The sequence below is a fragment of the Mesocricetus auratus genome, unplaced genomic scaffold, assembly GCF_017639785.1.
Source record: "Mesocricetus auratus isolate SY011 unplaced genomic scaffold, BCM_Maur_2.0 Super-Scaffold_100031, whole genome shotgun sequence".
Classification (NCBI taxonomy): Eukaryota; Metazoa; Chordata; class Mammalia; order Rodentia; family Cricetidae; genus Mesocricetus; species Mesocricetus auratus.
This window is the reverse complement of record NW_024429212.1, coordinates 2,248,243-2,270,920: the sequence shown is the minus strand read 5'-3', so window position 1 is coordinate 2,270,920 and position 22,678 is coordinate 2,248,243. Positions and strand designations below refer to the sequence as shown.

General features: G+C 40.1%; 1 long non-coding RNA gene across 1 annotated transcript in view; it reads left to right on the top strand.

The window, feature by feature from the left end:
- Positions 1 to 8,581: 8,581 nt before the first annotated feature.
- The window catches only part of LOC110343247, a 116,369-nt gene continuing 102,272 nt past the window's right edge, over positions 8,582 to 22,678 (top strand). The window contains exon 1 of the long non-coding RNA XR_002385459.2: positions 8,582 to 8,789. This is a non-coding gene — a long non-coding RNA (uncharacterized LOC110343247). The remainder of the gene's footprint in view (positions 8,790 to 22,678) is intronic.

Sequence of the window (22,678 nt, the reverse complement as noted above, 5' to 3'; positions counted from 1 at the left end):
GCTCCTGTTTGCTGACAGTCACTTGATCAATGCCATTGGAGACATTCCTGATTCCTGGAAGAACAACAGAGGGAGGTGACTAACAGCATGATTACTGACAGCTCAATGCAGGTTCTCTACAGTGCCCTTGAGCCCTGTTTAACAAAGTCTTTTTAAAACCTCAAGCAAAAACCCATTACCAGCAAACCACCATTGGGACCCTCCTGTAGAGCAAGGCATCTCTGACTTTATCTGGGACTTTGCTGTGCTCTTGGAAATCTCCTTCTCTCAATGAGTAATAAAATTCTTTCTCACTCATATGCTATCTTCATGTTTCTTTCAGAGAATTTGTGAGACAAGAACCCAGTGTTGGCCATTGCTGTTGGGAGCTTTAAGGAAGTCACAACAAACTCACCCTAGTCTGTTGAGCAGACTCCATGACATTCAAGAAGAACACCTTGATATCACTCTCATTTTAAGGTAGCATAATGTTTAACAAATTAAAAATATGACCTAAGGTATGTCATCTCTAACCTCACCTTCCTCTTGAACTAAATATCATTTTGGGAAGTCAAGAAACAATGACCACATATCTCCTGGGTATGTAGCTATTTCCTCCTAATTAAAATACCTACTGATGATGTCAGGAAGCCTGAGTTGCATAAACCATAAAAATGTCATGGGAAAGGGACTCTCTACTAAAGCTAATGGCAATTTGAACAGGGGTAGAGTTTTGATGAGTCAACACTCATGCTAAGTTGGGCTTTTCAATAATGCAACTGCAGGAGTCATTCATTCATGATCCTGTACATAATCTATCACCCATGATTATGCAAGTAACCTCAATAAACTCATTGATTCACCAAGATATTATTTTTCATAATAAATAAAATACATGTTCTTAACACAACATAAAGAATTCTTAAGGACTTACAGAGCCTTAGTACTCAAACTCTTTGACTCCTTGAGTCTTCTATGAATAAACATCCATTGTTGCAGCTTCTGGAGCTACAGAGAGATTATAGACTTCATCAGAGGACTATTAGGAAGAGTGCCCTAGTGGAAGTAGGTGTGGCTTTGTTGGAGGAAGTTCATCACTAGAGTGTGGGCTTGGAGGTCTCAGAACCCCAAGTCACTCCCAACAAGCAGTCTTTTCATGCTGCCTGCAGATCAAGATGTAGAACTCTCAGTTCCTTCTCTAGTACCATGTTTGCCTGATTTCCACCATGATGATAATGGACTAGATTTCTGAAACTGTAAGCTAGCCCCAATTAAATGTTTTCCTTGGTAAGAGTTGCCATGATCATGGTGTCTCTTTTCACCAATAGAAGCCTTCTTAATAGTGACACTCCCTATTGACCTATGGGGGCCATTTTTATTCAAACCACCACATCTTGACAACAGCATAATAACATGTTCTAAACAGGTAGACCTCAGGTCTGGGAGACTTTATTTCCATGGCATTTGTCATTCTAATTTTAAAAGGCTAAACATCACTGCTGCCTTCATCTGTAACCTGCACTTCCTGCTTCTCCAGATCACCAAATCCACTCATCCATTCTCAGGAAACTGGGTATTCTACTCTGGAGATTTTCTTAAACTTGCATTTTCTTAGTCTAGAAATATACTGAATCTGTGAGATTATGCATATTTATGTACAAAAGAGTAAACTGAAAAAAATATTAAGAGGCATTCTTTAGGAAACACTGTAATAGCTTGTTCCTCACAATTTGAAAATATTTACAATCTAGAAACAAGGAAACTCTAGGCACGCGGATTGATGTGTTGCAAGTAATGATCAAATCACTTTCTGTTGCTGTGATGAAATAATTGAGAAAACAACAAAGAGGAAGAGTCTACTTTGGCTCCTGGTTGGCTCCATTGCAGGGGGCCCAAGGTAAGACAGAGTAGCCTAACGTCACAAGGACCTGGAGGGTCAGTTTGACCTCATAAGGATCAGGTGGCAACATGGGAAATCGAGGAAGGACCAGATGCCAGACAAGACCCACCCTTCAAAAGCATAGCCCCAGTGACCCACTTCCTCCAGGTAGTCCATTCACAGTAGTAGCTGGTTTAGCTACAGACTTATCAATGATTCTGTCCTCAAGATACAATGATGTTCTCATTGAGACCATCAGATGGAGACCAAACCTTCAATCCATGAACATTTTGAGGGTCCCTTCCTAGCAAGTGTGTTTTCTAACCACCATCAGCTCCTGCCTAATTAAATACCATAGTCAGAGTATGTAGTATCAATATAGAGTATTTAGTTTTATTTTATGGAGTAATTTATGTTGGAATAAATAGAATCAAAAAATATCTGACAAGTTCCATAAAACTTATACCCAGTTATAATGAAGTATGTGATGCAGAGCCCAACAAATATTTCAAAGGCACTTGATTCTTCTACAATGCTAGAATAAATCATTTATAAGAGAATTCTAATAGAATTAAAAACACATAAATATCTTCTTATTTCATAAACATGCTGTAAATTAGAATAAGTGCTGAGGAGAGATAAGAAATTTATTCTGAATGCTAAATAAATATTGTATGGCATCCCACGACTTTCTAAATTTATCATGTTTTCTGCTGTTAGTACTTATCCAATTAAGTGACATATGTGTGACTGCTAAATTTTTCAAATGGGTGATTTATACACACTGTGCTAATGTCAACCAAGGTTTTATGAGGTAGAAATATAGGATTGAAGAGAAGCCTAAAAGAGTGTTCTCAAGGCAGGGAAGTCTATGTTTGTCAGTACACCTATAGCCAGGAGGCTCTGGTTTACTTCAGGAGGTGAGAACTAATTAAGCAAGAACTAAGAAATCCGATGCTAGGGACATCCACCCTTGTCTTTTCCCGATGACTTATTTCTCATGAGACTTTAACCAAGTCCTTATCTATTACAGATTTGGTGTCTTCTTTGGTTGCACAGCTGATACTGTTTTGTTCTAAAGACTTTGCAGCCAGGCCCTCCCTTTGTTCAGGTTGATATTACTTTGAAAATCATAGTCATGTTCTCCCTACCACTCTGCAGGTAGAGATCTCATTTCCATACTTTCCTTTCTTGTTCATGCTTGTTGATCTTCAAACTCACCACTTGTGTTAGTTTACACACCCATCAGAGGACCTGGAGTATCTAACCCTGAAAAACTCACTGTGGCCTCTTCAAGAAGACCCGGCTGTGGAGCCCAATGCTTTTCCATTCTTGATGCTTTCTATTAGAACTCTTCACAACTCTTGAGCCTTGCCAATGAGCAGTGAGGGCTTCTATGAGCCTCCTCATAAGTCTGGAAAAGCTCTTAATTTTCTCCTATTTCCCATCATACTAATGCTCAAAGTAAAAATATTATGATCAGTTCACCAAATTCCTCTCTTCATATTAAAATCTGAGCAGAGAGAGTTCTTTTCTGTCAAGTTTTATGCAAGAGGAATGAATACCTCCTCAGAGCTTTGAAAAGTGCTTTGCAACTTTAAGTTGAGCATGGCACAGCGGTGCACAAATATACTCCTAGCCACTCAGGAGTCTGAATCATGCAGATCACTTGAGCCCACAAATTCAGGATCAGCTGAATAAAAAAGTAAATCACAAATATGTATCTCAACATAATATAAAATGAATAAATAAATAAATGGAAATTAACGTGCAATGCCTTTATTCATTGCACCCCAAGCACAGGAACAGATTTACTAATATATTGATAAAGTCTTTGTTCATAAACTGATTTTCTTCTTTTATTAGCAACATTTATTAGATAAAAATGATTATTATCAAACACCTATTTTATATCAGGAGCTTCTAAACACTGGACTATATGGTAGAGGAAAAAAGTCACAAAATATATATTACCAAAAAGTAAATCAAGTTATTAAAAAAAATCAAGGAACCCCAAAGATTTCAAACTGGCAGGAATCTGTGTCCTGAAGCATTGAGTGAAGTCCTGCTTGCATTGTGGTGTCTTGTTCATGAGCCTAAGGGTTCAGTAGCTACAATCACAAGAGACCTGCCTCCCCATGTGTGCTTTTTGCTAATGACAAGGCCTGGAACAGAAGAGAATCAAAGTGTCAGCCTCTTCCTTCATGTGGAGCATAATTAATATGGATCCACAGACAATTCAATTTTGCTTGCTCTCTTTTTCAAACAACTAAAGGCACAATCATTTGTTCTTGGTGTGTTCTTATGTTCGTTTATTTAGTGATGTCACAAATTTGTTTCTTAATTTATGTCAGAGCTCGCTAGTACTGATTCTCTCTCTCTCTTTCTCTTTGTGTGTGAGTGTGTGTGTGTGTGTGTGTGTGTGTGTGTGTGTGCATGCAGGTGTGTATGTCCCAGAGTATGAGTGTGGAGGTTATCAGAGTGCATTAGATGTCAGTCCTCACTTTCTCTTTTGAGGCAGAATCTCTCATTTGCTGTTCTATATTCCAGCTTATTTGGCCTGTGAACTCTGAAGGATCCTCTATCTTCACCTCCCATCTTGCCAAATAAGGGTGCTTCTTCTGGCTTTGTGTGTATATTGGGATTTGAACCCAGGTCTTCAAATTGCATCCCAAATGTTTCACCTACTAAGTCATTTCCCTAGCCCCAGACTCTTCTATTCCTAAGTGTACAGTATACTCACAAAATACACAACAGTAAAACATACAGCAAAAAATAAATACGGTTTTACATAAAATATGCCAGTGTCAGTGGTTTTCTGGCATTTTGGGATGCTACTAGTTTGCTTATTCACAGTGACAAAAATCAGGGGGAAAACCTAAATTCAGTTAAAGAACAGAAGGGATTATTTAGCTATTTTAAAGCCTTCTCAGAATCAGAAGACAAGAACAAGCAGTTTTTTATTTGCTTTTGATGCGTATCTGTCATTACATGTCTGTACATCCACCCATACAAGCCTCAGAGCATCACAGAGCTCAGATCTAGAACCTGGTCATTATTTCTGCATAGTCTATATATAGACTTACTGCGGCCAGTGACCCATGTCCAAACAATTCCTGTAACATTGTCATCTGGATGGGTCCTTCTGTTTGTTAATTAATGGAATTTGTTTCATATAACCCAGTAACTGCGCTGTACATTTTATTAACCACTGAAGGCAGAAAGCAGGAGATGTCTCTGGGAGGGGAGAGCTCACAACAGAAACACCAATCTTAAGAAGCAGGTGCCCTCAGATTTTTCTTGCAGGAATTATGTGTGATTCTGTCTGATTTTACGAAGTTCCTGCTGAGCATGGGTTGGGTGCCTATGCATCTCAACATCCCAAGGAGAGAACAATGGACTCATTGCTTAACCCATCACTGAGACAGCTGGACTCTGGCAAGGACTGTTGAACAGCAGGAGCTGCTGTGAACTGCATCCTAAAGGAAGGCAGGGTGCAGCATTCATCCAAAGGCAGACCTCAGCCCCACCTTTATGGATACAGTCTGCAGGTGCACCCATCTCAGATCTGCCAAATGCCAGGGAACACCACTCTTCCTCTGGGGTAGGTGATTCATGAGTCAAGGTGGCTGGTTTACCAAAGATGGCGTTTCTTGGCATTGGCTCTAGAAATGGTGCTACGAGCCCAAGCCTTCAAAATAGCATGTAGCAACACGTTGCCAAAGGCACCCTCATTGCTCTGGGTTTGAAACGCTACAAACTGTATTTCTATTACCTCATTGATCTCACAGACTGTGTTTCTCATCTAAAAGATGAGAAACTCCTTAGAGTCAGTATGAGACTGGCGACACCGATGATCACCGAGTAGAAGGAAGATGAACATCTCTGTTCGATCTATCTCAGATATTTGCTGCCATTGATATCAAAGATTGCAGTTTTATTGCTTGTGTTTGTAGCTAAAACCGAATGGAAATTCAATCACCTCAAACTTAGTGTGTTTCAATTTTGACTGTTCAAGAACTCTTTAAGTTTGGGGTGGTGCCTATTACTCTCCAGCTATGGAGTTTTCCAAATTAATTTTGTTGGTGTGTTCACAGAGAGCCCTGTTTCCACAAATCCATAGCTATCAGCTTGCCCAGCTGAGCTCTTAGGAGCAGGGGGAGGAATTAAGGTTGGGTTTCTGCTCATCTCCTGCCAAATCCACTCTCCTCCATTGTATTTGTTTTCTTGTGAGATTCAGGGATGAAGTGAGAAAACATCACCTGTTGCCATAGAGAACAGCATCCCAGACTTTCTTTTGCTCACTTGACATTTAAGAACATATGTAGCAGAAGCACAGTAAGTAGGTGAAATTTGACTAGATTTCTCAGATATCTCTGTCTTGAGTAGACACATGCATTTTTTGAGTAGTGATTCACAAGACTTATTATCTGATTGTGTATTGATGATTCAGCCTTTGCATTGACCTTCCTGTTGGCAGTCATCTGTGTGTAATTTATTCCATGAATTATACAGTGATAACAGCCTGTGAAGGGGGAGGCTTGGGTACCCTCTCCAACTTTCCTGTTCAACACTTGTGAATTTATTCCATCTTTGCAAAGTCCACCCTGCTAAGTCCTCAAATGAAAGTACTTTGGTTTGGGGGGGGTTGGTTTTTGTTTGTTTTGTTTTATCCCTGAACACGTTCAATTTATCCCAGAGTTGAGGAAAGTGTCCTGCAATAGCTGAGGAAACCTAATACCATTGGTTTTGCCAAGTGATTATCACTTCTGGATTGGTTTGTAAAACATTTCCTTGTGGGGTGGTGGAGTGTCTGGAATCTACTGCCTTTGGTAGAAATCATTTTGAGTTATTGAAAACAGATGAATCAATTCATATTTATGTATAATATGTGCCACAGCTTCCATGGGGAGATAAGCTCCTTCAACAATGACTTCATTGTGCACTACAGTAGCAGAGGAACTAGCAGGACAGCATGGACTCTCCAGCCTGTATCATTGTCTTCATTCTTTTGTTCATTTATATTCACAGGTGGAAGCAACACAGAAATTCAGAAAATTGGCAGAAATAAACTCAAAGTACTTTAAAGGAACACAAAATATTTAAGAATTTGACATTTCTTTCCAATGACTAAGAAGATATAATTAGCTATTCAAGGCATATTGGTGATTGATTCTGTTAGGGGTCACGGGTACAAATAGACAAATGAACCATGTCTGCTGAAGACATTATTGTTGTTCTCACTCACAACTGAGAAGAGATGATAGATCTGAATTCTTTGTTAGGGGGATGCTCAGGCTTTATATGAGCAGAGAATAGAAAAGGATCCACTTTGTACTTAGGTCTGATAAGTAGGGAAAGCTTTTCTGAATTTAACACAGTAGCTAAGAAGTTGAAATGCTGATGAATAGGTGCTGCATAGATTATACACATCTATGATTAAAACATCTCTATTCATCTAGGCAGTGATGATGTACCCTTTAATCCCAGTACTCCAGAGGCAGAGGCAGGCAGATCTCTATAAGTTTGAGGGCAGCCTGGTCTACAATGCTACACAGGAAAACCCTGTCTTGAAAAAAAAGTCTCTGCTCAATGGAGGGATATTTTAACAGTTCTATGTTAGTGTCCTGCACAATGTATACAGATAGAAACAGGAGGGGAGTCTGGTCATTGGGGACCTGCTCTACCATGGTAAGGACCATGATTTTACTTTTAAGGAGGAAATGTATTTTGTTGAACTATGACAATAACAGGTGTACATTAAGGGAATATCTCCTAGTGGTGATTTAGACAGTGGATAATGCAAGGTTGTAAATTTCCTCGGTGAGTGTTGTTCCAGTAGCATGAGACAAAGGGTGAGGCTTGACAAAAGACTCAGGAGGCAACAATATACTGCAACTAGACTCTGTTTTAGTCAAGGGTGGTGCTGAGGTATAACATGTTTCCTGAAGGGGCCATGTCAGAGATGATGGTATTTCTTAAGATTAGGGCATGGGGTGTGGTGACTACAGTCCTCTGAGGGCTCCTACCACAGCTCAGACCAAGAAACTTGACCAAAACTCAGAGTTGAAACTTTGATGAGGGATCCTTGAATCAACTACTTGACAGTTGTCTGTGTTGGAGGGGTTGTTGGTGTAAGAATGCATATAGTTTACAGGTGTTTCCCAAAAACTTCTACCAATGTGCAAGGCATTTCAGAAGCCCATGATTTTAGACAAGGAAACAGTAATGAGTCACACATTCTGCAGTTTCCTCAGTTTCCCTTACCTCTCTATCCTGCAATCCACCCTGACCCATAGTGCCCAAATTCTGGCATGTCACTTATAAAGCTTCCTGTCCCAACTCTATCTGGCAACATTTCCCAGGCCATCTGTCCGTTCTCTGAATCACAGCTCTGGCTTCCTCTAAGAATTTCTAAAGAAACATATTTCCCCTTTCTGCAGAATGCTCCTACTTCAGCTTCCATAGCAGCTAGTGTGCGTGTGGAAGGCACACTTTTTCTATGGGAAGCTTACACTTTTGTTACAAAGCCATCCTTTGACAGAATCTGTGGAGAGCTGTGTCACACCGCGCCTTAAAGATGGCACCAGCTTCCGCATTCCGCCATCCTGAGGGTGAGTGCTCTCGGTAACAAACAACTCCTTATTTGGCTAGCTCCTATCCCGCCAGGGTCACGCCATGATCATCAGATTGCTTATGCGCGCGTGCTGTTGCACCAATGGCTTATGCGTACGTGGCCGTTCAGGGTTGGCTGGCCTCGGCTATTTAGGGAGCAGGAGGGGTTTCTCCCGCGGCTGCCTTTCCACTGTTTATCAAGGTCCTGAATAAACTGTCTGCAAGAAGGGTTCCTGAGTCGCGTCTTCCTTGCTGGTCAAGGTGGTCGTTACAAGAATCAGACACATTAATCTCCTTCTTCAGAGAAATTGAAACAGTGAGTTTGAATTAATTGAATCAATTGCATTTGCATGATTCACTGGCTTGATACTGTCTAACCAGACAGACATCTTACCTAGGCATCCATTGTTTGGTCTGTTAACTGCACGCTGAAGTGTGTCCAGGGATGAGAAAGGAAAGGACTCTATGCAAGAGCTGATGGGGTGTTTGTTTCTACAACTCTCTTTAAATCTATAAAATTGTGTGTGTGTGTGTGTGTGTGTGTGTGTCTGCATGTGTGTGTGCAGTGGTTTTTAAAGCTAAAACCCAGCAAGAATCAAAAATTAGGACACAGCATCAAAAAAAAAAAAGCTAATAGGGAAAGAACTGATTCACAAGGTCTGAGAAAGATGGACCTAGAATGATTTCGGAGCAGATGAGCACCTGGCTTCTTCCAGAGAACTCTCAATTCCCTGGAAGTCAGCCAAAAAGACAGGGCTATAAGCAGACATTGACCAAAGGCTTCTAAGTAGTGAGCCCTTCCTCTATCTCCTGGCATACCATGCCAATCTGTGTGACCTATAATCACATTCCAGGCAAATAGAGTTTAAGGATCACTGGAATGTCAGGTTTCAGGCTTCACTATTGGCTACTGATTTTATTTTGAAGATAAGGGGATGAGTCAGAGTTTAAAACAATAAGCACCATGGCATCAACCCCTCTAAAAAAAAAAAAGAGGACCCATATTTACCACTAATAAAATCCTGTTGTGTATATGTACAACATATTAATTATTCAGTCATCACCCATTAACTCAGTGGGGAACACCACAAAATGTGACATGGCAGTAGGAAGGGGGACATCCATTAGAGAATGTATCAAACTGTCAAGCAATAAAAGGGGGAGTCTAAAATTTGAAACTCATATTTTTAGGCTGTTGGCATAGCACCAACAGTTTTGACTCGGGGAGTATTAAGAGATTGAGAAGTGGAAGACATCAGAACACACTTCTAACCCTTTATATTCTTCACCAAATTCAGGCTGTACACTGGCCTGCATGTGATCAGACTGGGTCCTTCAATCAGCAATCCATGATTGAGTCACACAGATCTTACAGGTGCCCCAACAAGGTCACATCTTTGTAGCCACTGGGATTGGATGCAGTTTCCAAAGATCCACAGAGCCTGGAGGCTGTGAAGTCAGTGCTTGTGGGTAACTCCATGGGAAGCATGACCAGACTTCCTCCTGCCCTAAGACAGCCTGACCCCACAGTGAGACTGTATTTGTGCACTTCACAGAATGACAGCTGGACAGTTCCTGCTTTCCCTTGATACAAGGGATGCCATAATGATCTCTACTTGCATCTGACCCAATGTCCACAAGAAGCCATGCATGTGACATTCTATGCCACTTTTCTGCTTAACTAAAGTTTGTTTTATGCTTGAGATGCAAGGCTTCAGAGTGTATGGAACTTTCAAGTGTTCATCAGCTGTGGCAGCCTCTTCTTCCGGGGAGATACCCTCATGGAGGGCTTGCTTAAAGCCAGCATCACCTCTGTCTGCCAGTTTAGGTTGCCCCAGATTTGTACTATAACTGTTTTCAGAAAATCACCATAAGACAAATAGGAATGAAACACAGCACGCCCAGCATGAACTAGGGTCTCCATGGATACAGTAGGGAAACAGTCTTCATCTGTGACTGTAAGTTGAAATTTCCACTTCAGACCATTCCTTATATTTTTTTTACAAATATCTTTACTGATATCATGTTTATTGAGAGCAGTGCAATCATTATATTTATGGATTGTAAAGAGATGTTTCTGCATTACATGTGTAATGCAGAAAAATGAACCAAGGCAGTTATGTAGCCATCACAGCACCCATGTTTGTGCAAGACATCCTGTCAAGATTTGTTCTCTAGTATCTTAACAGAGCACATAAGCACTCGCCCCCTGCAGATCTCAGAAGTTACGCATTGAGTGCACCAGAGATGGGCTAGCCTTGGGCAGTAGATTCTATCCCTTCCTCTGGCTGTGATTGCTATCTTCTTAACTTCTGTGAGATCTTTCCACATGTGATGTCAGAAACCATTATTTGTGTCTTTCTGAAATTTATTTTATTTAATGTCCTCTGTGATTCCCTATGTTGTTACAAAAGACAGAATTCCATTCTTTTGCAGTGCTTACTAGTACCCCATTGTGTTTGCATCTCAACCACAATTTCTCCATTCATCTGTCATCAAAGGTGGCTCTATTTTCAGTCTGCTGTGAGTAACATGCCCTAAACATGGGAGGTGATTTCACATATTCCTTCAACTTCTCTATTTCAGCCTCTTTGGATACTTTCCCTGGAGGACAAATGCTCCATCACAGGGTCCTTCAAATTCCAGCTTTCCCAGGAACGGCACTGATGCTTACCACCATGACTATACTAAATTACATTCACATCAGCCATCACCAAGGGTTCCTTTTCATTTGCATCCTTGCAAGTTCTTGTCCTTTTTGCATTTTATAAAGCCGTCCTACTAGCTCTGCAATCATTTCTTACTATGGGTCTCATAGGCATTTCCCAGGGTGAGTGAGGCTGAACATCTTTCTCTGGACACAGGGTCATTTCTATGTCCTCCTTGACAGAGGCTGTTGCACATTTGGGCGTAAGCACCTTTTCAGACATATGAGTTGTAAATCTCCTTTGAACTCTACAGATCATCTTTACTTCTCATCTCCATAATTTATATTGCTGTTCAGAAACATAACTTTGATGTAATATAATTGCTCAATTTATCCTTTTTGACCTGAATTTTAGAGACAGAGCTAAAGGATTTTTGTTTGTTCAAGAAACTATTTTAAACTTCATCCCCTATATTTTCTTTGAGTAGTTTCAGATTTTAGAATGTAAGTGTCTAACTCCTCTTGAGATGGCTTTTGTGCATTCTGTAGGTTTGGACAACTTTCTTCACGTGTATGTTAATTTTCTAAGCTTCATTGTCTATATAGCCTGCCTTTTTCCTTGGGTTTTCCTGTTGCTGTTTCAAATGGCAACTGGGTGTGAAGACTAGCCATCTTTCAGGCATTCTATCCATTGTTCAGTGTTACTATTTTAAATATCAGTGCCCTGAGTTTTTGACTGCTACAGCTTTGTCATGTATTTGGAAATCAGACAACGTGAAATGAAAGATACTAACTGCTCTTTTTGCTGGGAATTGTTTTGATATTTTGATTTTGTGGTCCAATGCAAATTTATGGATTTCTTGTTTGCTTCTGTAAAATGGTGGCATAGAATCCTCGATAGTTTTCATTTCATCTGATTAAAAATTCAGATAGGATATATAATTAAACAAAATTACACTGCAAGTTATTCTGAAGAAATAGATGATCTATATACTTAGATCTTCCTCTACTCTTTCATAAAGATTGTATATTTTTTCATACACAAGTTTTTCTCTTTCTAAATTAAGTTTAAAGTTATGTATTTCTATGATAGTTGTTTCTATCACAAATGCATAATCTGAAGTTTCCTTTGGGGTATATACTCATCAATATGTAGAAACAGTATTGTTATTGCACATTGACTTTAAGTCCTGAAAATTTACTACTACAACCTATTCACCCCAAAGTAAGGAAAGAAAAAGAAATAACACCTGCAAAATCCTTACATGAAGCCAGATTACTCTAATATTCCAAACTAGGTAAAGTCATAACAAAAACAAAAATATAGACTTCTAGTCTTGGTAAACAAGATACAAAAATCCTTAATAAAGTGCTACCAAACTGAATACAGGCACATATCAGGAAAATCATCCACCATGATCAAGTTGACTTTATTCATGAAAGGCAGGATTCGTTTGTCGTATGTAAGTCAATAAATATCATTAAAACAGATATAAAGACAAAAATTCCATGATCAACTCCATATATACATAAAAACTTTTGACAATCCAACATGTTTCCTGATAAACATCCTAGAGAGAATAGAACTGGAGAGAATAGACATCAATTTAATAAAGGGTGTATATGACAAACTCACACCCAACATTAACCTAAGTGGAAAAAACTCAAAAGTTATCCACTAATAATATCAGGAACAAGGTGGGACTTTCCACGATCCCCACTTCTTTTTAGCTTTGTGTTGGAAGCCGTAGCCAGAGCAATAGAAGATAATTAAAGGGATAAAATAGATAAAGAAGTGAAACTATGCCCATTTTTAGAAGAAACAATATTATACATAAGAGATCCAAAAAAGTATATCAGAAAACTTCAAGAAACAATCAACAATTTTAGCAAAGTGGCAGGACAGAAAATCAGCTTACAAAACTCAGTAGCCTTTTTATACACCAGCACCAAACACAAGGAGAAAGAGATCATGGAAATACTTCCATTTACAATATCATCAAAGACAATAAGATACCTTGGAATAAACCAAGCTAAAGAGGTGTTAGACCTCTACAGTAAAAATGTCAATTCTCTGTTATAAAAGAGAGTTATATATATATATATATATAAACCACTATAATTGGAAAGACATCTGTGTTCATGGATTAGCAGTATTAGTATTGAGTGTTAATTCTAAGATAATTTTGGGCACTTTTTAACTTTAGAGTTGTGTCTGCCTATACCTCTGAAATAGGGAGATCTGTCTTGCTTACCATATTCTAGAGAAAGTTTCTGTGTATATGTGTGATGCTGGACACCATGGAAACTCTCTTTCATGTATAACTTTATCTGAGCTGAGGTATACTGACATCATTCCTATTGAGAGATTTGTCATCAACAAGCACTAAACTTAGCCTAATGCTTTCCTATTTTCTATTTCTATCATAGCAAATGACCTCAAATTCCAGATTTTGATTGAAGAAACTGAGTAAGTGTGGAACAATGACAGTTAATACCTAGAGTTAAGACAAAAACACTTTCACAGAATACCCAGGTTGTGTGTGAGCATGTGTATATGTGTGTTGTAAGTGTTTATTTTGTTAATTAGCTACAATACACTCCATCTGTCTACTTTCAACTAGCACTCTGACAGATTATAGATTCTAAAGACATCTACAACAACCCCTATTCCACATGCTGTTGCAATATGGTATTGAACCTTGGCCTTTTGAAGATGAGCAGATTCAAAAATCAACAGAATATTGTGGAAATGTCTGTGTCCAAATCCAGCAAGGGCCCTTGGTAGGGCTAGAGGTTTCTGAACATTCCCATTTTTTTTCTCTCAAATTCAGCAAAAGGGTTATCAGGGCCTCAAGGAAAGACATGCATTATCCCTTGGACAGAAAGTCACTCTCAGCTAAAAGACAGTTTTAGTTTGAGTCAGTGAGAGCACCAGCTCCAACATCCAACCTGGTCAAGATTTCAGACCATGCCTCTAAGTCCATGTCTAACATCATGCCGTGAAGGGCCCAAAACAAGACAGGCCCAGAACATTCTTGTCTTTCCCACAGAGCTATGAGAGACAGAATTTTCTTTCAGGGAGACCTTGAACTGCATTGGCTTGTGTTATACAGCAGTTAGTTGAACATCACCGACTAAAACACTTACTTAGAGCCTTGGAAGTGTTTCCCACATTTTTATAGATCCCGGCATTGTAAGAAGCAACTTTGTCACACAGGAAGACAGATTTTATATGATCTTGTGGGTGGACTACATGCTTATAAACAGGTCTACTTGCTCATAGGTTAATACATTTGGGGAGAAGACTGTGTACGGGGAGCATCTTCTGCTGCTCATGGCAGCAGGGAATGTTCTAGATAGTTTCTGCTCTGTGGATCCTGTTGTTTGTGCCACTATCCTTTCCTGTCTTATCAAACATAAGTTTTCTGTTGTTGTTCCAATGCAAATAAAACTACTCATCTAGGGTTTAGAGGACAAACAAAGGCTGAAGAGGGAGGTTACTCTTCACGGTACATGAGGACTGAACTTGTCAACACAGCAACAGCACAGTTTTGCAAAGACTTCTTCTGATCAATAGATACATGGGTATTGGGGCTCCAGATGAAAGACATCCTTAATTTTGGTTGATCTGCTGAGTAAGAGGAGTGCACTTTAATCATCCACACACTACCCTAAACAGCAAGTCAACTTTGTGATCTCAGTTGCTAGGTTCTGCCTACTTCATGCCGCTGAACTGTGTCCAGTCCGTGATGCCTAGCAAAGTATCTTCATTATCATCCAGAGAGCTGTTGAAACTGTGAATCCTTAGATCCCAATATTGACTTTGATCCTTCTGAAGTGACTTCAGGCAACCTGTTTCAGCCCCTGTCCTCAGGCAATTTTGACTCAGGCTTAATTCTCCAGAGCCAGTTTTTCTAGAAACTTTTCAAAGTCCACAGCTGGCTAACAGAGCTTGATGCTGAGGAGCCACACTGGAGGAAGCAAGGTGACCTTGCTTCGCCTGGGTTCTCCAGACTCAGGCATCACATTTTCTCATAGGTCCTTGGACAAATCTTGGGGGGGATGTAAGTCTTTTTCTGACTTCTATCACACTTTAACTAGAGACATTGCTCGATTGGGGATTCCTCCTCCATCTTGGCACTTCCCTTACATTATGGCATTTGATGTAATGCTTTGTTTTACAGTGTGCCAATTTTGGAGTATATTGAGGAAGTTGCTTTTATAATCTGGGTGAATATATAAGCGTTCACATTCCATTTACTGCTCCATGGGCATATCTGTTTAGTGGTAGAGCTGCTTGGTCATGATGCAGCTAATCATCATTTTTATTTCCTGAGGTTAATTTTCTTTTTCTCAGGAGCCACGTGACTGTTTACGGTTGCAGGGCTTGGCTCCACCCCCGCTCAAATTAGACAGACCGTTGGAGTTTTATTATTTCCTATGCATTGTGCTCTACCAGTCCTGATGGTGCTGCCTTTAAATATTGTATGAAACATTCTTTATAAGTGAAAGAACACTGTGAAAATATGTAGGCACGAGTAAGGCTGAAGAATTCAAAACTGGAAAACATACACTTTAAAATTGAAAAATGTATCCAGAACAATATACTTGTGTTGAGCACTCTGCCCAAGAATCATGACAATTAAGGAATTCTGACTGACAGGGAACTCCAGTGGTAGAGACTTGAAGTATTGTTACTGGTTGGTGGGTGAGGTTGTTAAATCATGTGTGTTTAAAACTCTAGATAAACAACGGCTTGAATTAGGGTAGAGTCTTTCATGCTATATGAGAATAATGCTGGTTGGTCAGGATATTTGAGCCAGGTGGAATTGGTTTTAACACTCCGTTCATTGCTACTTGTGCTGGAAAGTTAGAAGTGGGCTTGTTTGTGTGTGACTGTTATTTAGTTTCAAGAGAAGACACCTACTCCAAATGCTATCTAAGGTCAGGCTAGTGTGAGCAACACCACACCACGTGTTAATCCATATTGCCTCTGCAGGGAAATCTTCAGCATCTCTGGTTCAGGTTGAATATTCAAGAATAGGTCACTCTGTCTTTATGTATGTGACAACCTGTATCTAATCTAGTGACCCCTGCATTTAGCTACAGTTAATAGTTGTTAACAGTGACATCAAACAATAGTCCAGGTAGTTTCTGCTCTGTGTTCACATATTTGTCTACTCTATACTCAGTGGGAGATGGTTGTGTTTTCAGTTACAAGAATGGAACACTCAACACATTGGCTTTAGAAATAAGAAAGAAGAGAGTTTAAGAGCCCGAAGACGAAAGCTGCTCTACTCCATTTTGCCATTGTTTGGTGTAGCTTTGCCTTTGGCAGCCCCCCCCCATGTTGCTTTGACCCACCCCAAGCATGAACTTTACCAACTAACAAACCCATCAGGAAGAATTGTCAGTGAAATTGCATGTATGTCTTTATGTTCCGCGATGACTACATAGGGACCTGGTTTCTGTGTGAAGTGCCCAGGCACCCTGCTGGAACTATAGCAGAGTGATCAAGGGCATGAGAACCATGCAACTGACAGTTCAGCAAGAGAGCATGAGCTCATTGCTACAACCCTAATAATTAGAGCTCCTGTCTCTAATGAGCCAGCCCAAGCACCCACCCCGCTCAAGAAAGCAAAGGTCCCAGGTCACCCTGCACTGCCTACCAGTCTGGGATCAGGATATGGATGAGAGTTGTCGACATAGCCTCAGTTGTTGACTATCTGAACTTCTAAATCTCCAAGGCTATGCCACAGAGGGGAACTTTTCCATCAAAGAAAAGAGAACTCATAGGGAAGAGAGAATGGCAAGCTTGGGAGAAAATTGCAGCTCTCTCAAGATGAGCCATCAAGAAAATAATTTCCACAGGGAGGGCTTTGCCCCACTGGAAAATCTGTCATTTCAAAATGCAAGATTTAACATACAGTTTATAATTTTTTTGAAGTATGTTGAAAGTTGTTGTGCTCCCTGAGGAAACTCTGACTTTTATTAGAGAAAATCGTGTCCCTTCCTGTGGCTGCAAATGGAAACACTTATTTGCCAAATTCAGGGATGTTTTCATATGTAAAATTGTACACACACACACACTCTTACATAATTTTATTTTTCTAACTTTAACAATAATTATACCTGGGCCAACAATAATATAGGCAGAGGTTTGGTTTTCTTAGAAATGTTCTACTTTTATAACATAGCCTAATATGCATAATTCTGAACAATTATGGTAGACTTAACTTCATACACATCTTGTTTCTCATGGAGACTCAGGCCTTTTGGTACACAAGAGACATCTGGGGTTCTTAAAAACACCAATGCTTTCACAGACTGAGCCAATCAATTTTATGCAATTATTTAGCTGCATGAATGTGATGCATTTCACTAATGACAACACATCACATCTGAGGAACTGCCACAGGAGAAATGATTCTAAGTTTTATTCCTTTGAATTTGTTTCTTTTTATTCTATGTGTATATGTGAGTGCCTGCATGTATGTAAGTGCACCATGTGTATGGCTTTGGAGGTCAGAAGAGGACATCAGATATCCAGGAACTGGTGTTACAGGTGGTTATAAGCCACCTGACCTAGGAGTAGGAACCAAACTTGGGTTTTCTGTTTAGCAGGAAGTGGCCTTAATGTTAATAATCTGTGCTATTTCAACTCTAAGTTTTATAAACTTATTTTATGGTTCCACTTTGAATACAGGATGGCACTTGGGAGATCCCTCTTGCTAGTGGTACTTACTAAAGGAATGGCCACTGCCCCGGGTTCTTTCCATGAGGAGACTGTGCCATGCTCTAGTTTCTCATTGCCATCGCAGGCTACATTTTTTAATCATATTCATCCTCTCTCCCCCAACTCTTCCCAGATCCACCTCTCTCCCTTCCCACTAAACTGTGTGTTCTTTCCCTTCTATAAAGACTAATTGGTGTTACTAAATATTCTAGGATGCATGGCCTCCACTGGTGCTTAGTTGAATTATGAGGGGATAATCTCTTAGAGAAATCTAACCTGTCCTCTCTGAGCAGACAAGAATTGCTAATAACTCATTGGCTAAGAGTGGAGCTTCATGCCCAACTCCCCTCTCCAAGCCTGTAACCAGAGGAGACACATGGAAACCACCCTCACTTAATATCTGGTTACACAATTGCTGCAACACTCCCAAATAGTTTCTGCAAACACTTATATTCTGTTGAGAGAAGTAGTCGTTTTGGACATCCAAAACTATCTTCTGTTTAATAAACTCAACATATTTGATCAGATCATGAATAATCCTCAAATTTCCAAAATGCTGCTTCACACAGACAGGTAAAGTACTGGATTCTATTTAGAACAGAAGAGTGACAGTAACGTGTGGCATCGTTTTGTATTGAGATGTGTCATCTTGTGAAGCAACTCATGAAAGCCTCGACCTCCATTTCACTGGGGAGGTTCCCTTAGCATGGTGAGAGTGCAGTGGATGTGGAGAGTAGGGCTAATAGTTCCCTTTGTGACAGCCCACACAAAGTACTTTGACCTTCATTATCTGATTTTTTCCCAGGATGCTGGGAAGAGCACTTGCTGGGGAAGTGTTTGCAAAGCCCAAATCTGTTCCAACATGTAATGAAGCCTTTGGGCATGGTGGTTGCTCTGTTCTGCCCGTGAACTTACTGAGGAAAAAGTGCCATTGTAGCCCCCACTTCTTATAGAAAGATGTTTGGATAGATCATTTGATGTGATCATTTCTCATGGTAGAAAGTTTTGCTATGTAGCTCATGCTGACCCTGAACTTGCTTCCTGACCCAACCTCCTGAGTCCTGTGATTACAGGCGTATAGCGCCACACTCAATAATTCTTACTAAAAACTCCTTGTAAAATAGGTTGCATCCCTCCCTGGCATTTTAAATACTATAACTCATTTCCCCCAAATGTCTGTGACAAGGAAATATTTTATCCCCAAGTAATACATGAAGAGTTTTAAAGCCTAAGTGCAGATGGCTTCTACAAGTGTCCAGTGTCAAGAGCTCTGAGTATGAACCTGTTCTGCCAAGGCAAACTCCTTGGAAGATGGATTTTGAGGCAGACCGGTGTTAATGCCAGGTAGGTTTAGATTTTTAAGGAGTTCTCTGTCGGACTGCATGCTGTGTGTTCTCTTCTGAAATCTGGGCTTGCAGTCTTTCAATAATAATCTGACGGAAATGAGACGCCTAGAAGTTTTGACCTATGCCACTGACAGTGAAAAATACTCCAGGAGGTTAGCAAGGCCATCTCCTACCTAATCCTCACCTTGTGTTTAAATTTCCTTCGTGAAGGAGTCTGCTCTTAGGTATTTATGTTTAATATTTCTATCACAATCAGAGCGCTACCACCTGCCCTACTCTGAGAGGGAGTCAGTCTAAATACATGCATGGTTATCGGTGCAATTTAATGAGATAATGAAAAGGATGCATCTCAGGACATGCCACATATCATAGTGACCCAAATTGCTCCTGCAATCCCGTGTTTTTGTAAGATACCATCTAATTTGGCATTGTAATTCAGAGTTACTTCATTTTCCCTGGTGGAGTGCTGAAAATTACTGTAACTTATAATTTTATGGTAATTATAGAGAGAACTCACATAATTAGTGCCGCAAGATCACTGTTCCATCTATTTTTCCCAAATGAATCACATCCTCAGGACAGGAAACCCTTCTGTGTGGCTTTAAGTTCTTGAGTTGCTGTCTACAGATCAGCTGATGTCTCAATAACCACAATCGGGTTTTCCTTCTATTTCATTTTAGAATATTCTGCCTGACTAAACTGAGGAAAAAGCCACAAAGAACACAGAAATTCTTGAAGTCTGTGTATTACTGGATTTCCTGGGTTCTGACTACATGTGTTGTAAGCACACCTGTGACTTTCTTCTTAGAATTTGCAACTATTGAATTTTCTCATGAACACTGTAAGAGACCACAAACCTGAAACCCTACAAACTCCAAAGCTTGTTTCATAAATAATCTCACATGAAGGGTCAAGGTCAAAACAAAAGCATACTAAAGTATTCTCCCACAGTCAATATATATTGCACTAAGTTTCTGTGAAACAGATTGCATGTTATGACCCTGGTGTGGTGGTGCACGTTTTTAGTTCCAGTAAATGGGACGGAGGCAGAGGCAGGTGGATCTCTGTGAGTTCCAGGCTAGCCTGGTCTATAGAGTGAACTCCAGGATGGCCAGGGTTGTTATACAGAGAAACCCTGTCTCAAAAAAAAAAAAGAAAAATGGTTAAGTGCAGTGGCATCTTGTTCCAACAACAGATTTGAGGTACTGGCCTTAGGGTGTGGCTCCGGTGTGGAGACATGATCCCTTATAAGGAAGAGGAGGGGTCTAAATAGCTCTCCCTCTTGGGTAGTCGTCTGAGCATCCTGCACCTCCAGAAGCAGAAAACCTCAGTGGCTATCTACCTTCATTTTGTCAGTGTTCCCCAAATAAATATCTCTTATCCTTTTATTTGGACGTTGGTGGACTTCTTTCATCTGCCCTGCAGTCAAGGGTCAAAACACAGGTATACTGAAGTTTTCTTCCACATTCATAATGTATTACACAAAGTTCCTGTGAAACAGATTGCCTGTTTAGAACTGAAGCCCATGTCCAAGATATTTCATTACACATATGTCAGTATTTCAAAAGTAAAGTAGGAAAGAATAAGGGATGTACCAGAGTAGGGTTGTAGCTTCCATGGGAAAATACTTGCCTAGCATGCATGAAGCTCTATGTTGATGCCCAGAAGCACATTAAACTGAATATAGTAGTACATGCCTGTAATCACAGCACTGGAAATCAAAGTCATTCTCCACAACATGGATAGTTTAAGGACTGCCTGAGATATATGAGAGCCTGTTGTCCAGTACCCCCAACCCACCTCTAAAAAAGTATGAATGACAGAGAGATTGTATGTTTGCAGTCAACAAAAATGCTTTTTCCCCTTCTAAGCACAGGCTACACCTGCTCTCTCTTCCACATACATGTTGACCTCATAGCACTTAAACTCAATACTCTCCAAATTTCATGTGCATTTTAATTTCCTACTCTGTGTAATCAAACCTCTTATTAACAGCAGATCCATAAACTATGTGTTTTAGTTCCTTCAGAAATCTCTTCCCAAAACCCAGGGTTCTCCTTTTATTTCAAGATCTCATTACTTCTTGCTTTATTGCATCTCCATGTGAATGATCTTTTCTACATGGACTATGAAATACTTGGTAGTTTCCAGAGCTTAAACAAGGCTAAGATTAGTTTATTAATTATTAGTATCTTGAAGCATTTATCTAATTATTACTTATCAATAAAAACTTGGGGGTCAGATATCAGGGTAAGTCCCTGATTCATCAAAGACGTTGTAGAGAAGCAACCAGTGACCTCTTCTTTCTCTTCTTCCTCAATCCAAATTAGGGGAAGAATATTCCTATGCCTCTCTATATGTTCTCAGGCCTCCAAAACACCTATAGTTAATTTCGAAAAGTTGGTAGCTAGCTCCAACTCTAATTCAAAGTAAATGTTATAGGCAGTCTCAGGAATATCAATGTGATCAAAATATCACACAATATTTCCCCCCTTTTTGTATAAATGGAAAGGGAAGATTTTTAAATTCAACACAGTAAAACTATATACAGTAAGAAAAATTATCTGGTAGGACTTACATTCACAATGTCCAGTCCATTTGCATTTGGCAAGGTCAGAGAAAATACTCCATTATCTATCCTATCTCGGGGCATCCCAAAGTTTTGTATCTAACTCACTTTCTATCCTAACTTGTATTACCAATCTCATACTGTCTTTTTAGACCTCAAAACATTTTCTTAGATAAACAATTTAAGCTTTTGCATATCTCAACCTTATAAACTTTTTTGTGATTTTTTTCTGATTTTTTTCATTTTTTAAATTAGACATGCCTCACATGCCAATCCTAGCTCCCTCTCCCTCCCCTCCTCCCATGCCCCCACACCAGGTCCCCCAGCCCCCCACCCAGTCCCCACTCCAATCCCCAGAGAGTGTGAGGCCCTCCATGGAGGATCTCCAGAGTCTATCATTTCATTCAGGGCAGGGGCCTAGGCCCTCCCCCAAGAGTTCAAACTGAGAGAGTACGTCATTGTAGGATGGGCACCAAAAGTCCATTTGTATGTCAAAGATAAATATTACCCAAGGACCCATAGATTACTTATGTCTCCTCACTGACACCCACATTCAGGGGGTCTGGGTCAGTCCCATGATAGACTCCTAGCCATCAGTCTGGGGTCCAAGAGCTCCCCCCTTGTTCAGGTCACCTGTTTCTGTGTGTTAAACCAGCCCAGTCTCGACCCCTTTGCTCATCAGTCCTCCTTTCTGTCACTGGATTCAAGGAGTTCAGTTCAGTGCTTAGCTACCTCTGCTTCCATCAGTCACTGGATGAAGGTTGTGTTTCCCAGACTCTCTTGCATTGGGATTGTATGCTGGCACTCCCCTGATCCATGTCTAAAATCCATATCTTAGAAGACCACCATGTGTTAAAGTTAGAATTCAACAACAACACAAATTGCAGAAGCCCTACGAACTCAT